We start from the raw sequence: 4332 nt of genomic DNA, 5'->3' as shown, positions 1-4332 counted from the left end.
TAAAAATATGTTGAATTTTAAGTTGGTTTGTTTAAGTAAATGTAGATATGTGTTCGCTTGTTTCAATTCTTAATTATGTAGTTTTGTATATTGGGATTGACAATAATTTTTTTTTTTTTTTTTTTTTTTGGGAGGGGGTGTTGGGGGCATGAGGTAAGTTGCTTTCTTTAAGTAAACGTATATATAAGTTTAAGTAAATGTAGATATATCTTGATTTCTTTCAATTCTTATGAGTTGGTTGGGTTTAAGTTGGGTTTTAAGTTCTATATTAGGTTTGAGATTGAAATATGTAGTTATGAGTTCGTTGGGTTTAAGTTGGGTTTTAAGTTTTATATTAGGTTTGAAGTTAAAGCGAATTTTATTTGTTAATATTCTTATATTGGTTTTAAGTTCTATATTGAGTTTGAGATTAAAATATGCAAGTTTGAGTTGGTTTGTTTCAATTCATTAATGTTCTTAGTTGAGTTTTAAATTCTATATTCATTTGAGATTGATATATGGTATATTGAACATTAAACTTATTTAAATTTGTATTTTGTAGGCACCTCAAGACTTATGTTGCAGATGCATCTCCCGAAAAATATATTTAGGTTGTAGATGTTAATGTTATTTTCGATTTAGGGTTTATGGATTAAGGTTGTAGATGCATCTCCCAATAGGACCCGACGCTATCATGTAATGTTATTTTGGATTAAGGAATAATGGATGTATTGTTTTAATTTGAGACGAATAGTATGTTTAAGACTTGAAATTCAAACATTTTTTCTATATATTATTTACTATTGTAGACATTTACTTGATTTTGGCAATTTTTATATTAGTTTGAATGATATTTGTAAAATTGAAATAGGTATGACATTTGAAAAAAAAAAAAAGAAGAGATTTAAATAAAGAATAAAAAAAAGCTAATTCTGACGGTTAAATATATAATCATGATGATACAAGGGGTCGGGAAAAACTATAATTTAATGTTTTTTTTTATCTTCTCCCGACGCTAATGAACAAACCTCCAACGGTTCATGGGGTCGGAAAAAGATACAAAATCCCGACGATACAAGGTCACCGTCGGGATAATTGAATATCTCCCGATTGTCACCGTGGGGATATAATTGTTTATCCCGACGGTGGCAATCGGGAGATATTCAATTATCCCGACGGTGACACAGTGGGGATATAATTATTTATCCCGACGATGGCTTCTCATTGTCGGGCTATAACTTTTTATCCCGATTGTCTTAATAAATTACGACCGTGGGGTTTACAAATTATCCCGACGGTGTTGTTTAGGGTCGCATAAAAGCCCCATTCTTCATCCGTTGAGATAACTATTTTTCCATACGATACCGCTGTTATACCACCGAGGAAGGTTACGTCGATAAGGCTTTGCCCACGATCTGTCCGACGATTGTTTGACCGTCGGAAAAAGTTTTGCCGACACTCTTTCAACTAATCCTGACGATTTTCAGCATCGGAAAAGGTCCAAATTATTGTAGTGATTTTCATTTATTATACTGTACTAAAAAATTCATGATAAGTTTTTTTTTTTTTTTTTTTTTAATGTAATAAGTGAGAAATATGGAGATTTGAACCATTAACCTTGGACCGAAGAAATACATGTCAACTATTAGATAGCTAAAGTTGTTAAGTTATTAACAGTGTTTCTCAATCAACTATAACAACAAAAACAACAGAGACCGCTAATAACAGACACTACTCTTCTTTCTTTGCAACTCAATTATTAGATGTTGATGTCGATTTTATCTTTTGAAAAATAATTAGGTGTTGTTGTACCTGTCTCCAAGTAGCTGTCAAACAAAAAACTACGTACTATGGGGCATTTTTTTTTTAAATAGTTTTTTTTAAAAAAATATATATATATCCTTTTATGTGTAAAATAAAAGGGAGAATGAGTTAGATATAGCACCTAATTTAGTGGGGCAGGCAAACAAAGTTTTTTTTTATTTTTATTTTTAATATATTTCTTTTCCACGTGTTGCAGATAAGTAGATAGGAAGCTAATTTTATTATGGACAACAAAAGAAATTGGATTTGGATCAATATCTTCTTATCTTTTAGATTTTTGTTATAGTTTTTTTATACTTAAAAAAATACTAATAAATCTTTAAATTTAAATTTAAATGAAATAGATTCATAAAATATAAATTTTGTATCTAATACATCTCTTACATATTTCAAAATGCTAAAAATTAAGATCATGCTTATCAAACCGTAATAAAGATTGGTGTAATCGTAATGGAATTTATCATTGATGGATGAATTGGAATGAGAATCATAAATATAATTGTATTGTATTTTTTATCACGTTTACTTAAAATTATCAATTTTGTCACATTTACTGTTGCTGTTATCATAACCGTTACATATGAGGGTCAAACGGTGACGGTAACAATAAATGTCAAAATTCATAATTTTTCCTTTGAAAACAGCAACAATAATGGTCACAATAATGGCAACACGATACAACGTAATTTTCACACGCAATTGGATTGAGCACACTTCACTCGTCAATCAGTTTGTTTTTTTTTTATTATTACAAATTTGGAAGTAAAAGCCTCATGTGTTTGTACAAATGTAGAATATAAATAAATAACACCAAAGATAATCAAATGGGATCCACTTTTCACATTACCTTTTAAGTCGGGTAAGCATGACTAAAATGTAACTAAATATATATATATAGCAAAGCTGATCTTTACCCATTTTCCATTTCATGAGGTATAATTTGGTTAGCCTTAAGACCAAAAAGATGGGTTTGATTTGGATGATTATCATTACCATTCATGTGCTTGGTGTTCCACTTGTGTTTTGGCAATGGCTGCAGAGGAATAACAACAAAACCAAGAAGTTACTACCTCCTGGTCCAAAAGGGTTCCCCATTTTTGGTAGCCTTCATTTGTTAGGGAAGCTTCCTCACAGAGATCTTCACCAGTTATCTCAAAAATATGGACCCATAATGCACATCAAACTAGGCCTTGTGAACACCATTGTTGTGTCTTCCCCTAAAGCCGCAGAGCTGTTTCTGAAAACCCATGATCTTGATTTTGCAAATCGCCCACCTAATGAAGTTTTCAAGCACATATATTTTGGCCAAAACAGCATTGCGGTTTCTGACTATGGGCCTTATTTACGCAATATGCGCAAAATTCACACTTTGGAGTTGCTTAGCAGCCACAAACTCGATTCTTTCAAGCCCATGAGAAGGGAAGAAGTCGGGTTGTTGATCGAGGAGCTTCGTGGGGCTGCAAGAAGAGGCGTCGTTGTAAATCTTACTTCCAAGGTCTCTTCTCTCATTGCAAACATGATATGTTTGATGATCTTTGGTAGGAAGTTTGAAGATGATAAAGAACTTGATCATGAAATGGGTTTTAAGTGGATCGTACAAGAAGCCTTCAAATTGTTTGGAGCTTTTAACTTGGGGGACTTCATTCCTTTTATTGCACCTCTTGATCTTCAAGGATTGATCCGTCGGGCAAAATCTGTTCATCAAGTATTTGATAGATTTCTTGAAAGGATCATAGATGAACATCTTCAATCCAACAATATTAATGTTACCAAAGATGTGGTAGATATCATGTTGGACATCATGGGATCTCGACAAACCGACTACCAAATTGATCGATCCACCATTAAAACTATCATACTTGTAAGTAAACAAACATTTTGTAAGATAATCCCTAGATCTCATTTTTGTTTTATTTTGTTTCTTTTTACTGAATGCCTATTTGAGGTTTCATACCATATTGTATGAGACTGGGTTCCATCTCAAAACCAATCCACAATAGGTAGAATAGCTCATATTCTTTATAAATATAATGTGATGTCCCTTGATTTTCTCTAATTTAGGATCCCTCCATTCAAGTGCTTAAAATTGTTTTTCACCGAGAAGACGTCATAAAAAAAACTTTAATTATGTTAAATACTTGGTTTTAATACACTACAAGAAAAACCACTTTCAATGACGCATAAAACGCGTTGTTAAACATAAAAAAGAATCACTAAAAATGACGCTTTTATAAATGATGTTGCTAATAATAATATTTTGTGACATATTTTTCAACGTGTTGCTTTAAATTAACTCTTAGCAATGGAAATTGGCTATGTTGCTAAAAAATTATCACTGAAAAGGATTTTTTTTGTAGTGATAAGTTGTAAAGTAATATGATTTTATTTAAATTATATTATAAATCGTGAATCTTTTCACTCTATACATTCGATTTCATTCTATACATACATTAAAAGGACTAATATTAACTACTTTTTGTTATTCAGGATCTGCTTCTTGCAGGAACGAACACTTCAGTGACCTCCATC

At 31.6% G+C, this 4332-nt stretch overlaps 1 pseudogene across 1 annotated transcript; it reads left to right on the top strand.

The window, feature by feature from the left end:
- Window positions 1-2704: 2704 nt before the first annotated feature.
- Window positions 2705-4326, top strand: LOC150030168 (cytochrome P450 71AU50 pseudogene; annotated as a pseudogene). The gene is made up of 2 exons (XR_016527138.1): window positions 2705-3664; window positions 4291-4326. The product of XR_016527138.1 is annotated as a cytochrome P450 71AU50 pseudogene (transcript).
- The last annotated feature ends 6 nt before the right edge of the window (window positions 4327-4332 follow it).

The sequence above is a fragment of the Benincasa hispida genome, unplaced genomic scaffold, assembly GCF_027475165.1.
Source record: "Benincasa hispida cultivar pf3 unplaced genomic scaffold, pf3_genome.v1.1 HicScf503, whole genome shotgun sequence".
Lineage (NCBI taxonomy): Eukaryota > Viridiplantae > Streptophyta > Magnoliopsida > Cucurbitales > Cucurbitaceae > Benincasa > Benincasa hispida.
This window is presented reverse-complemented; position numbering and strand designations above follow the sequence as displayed.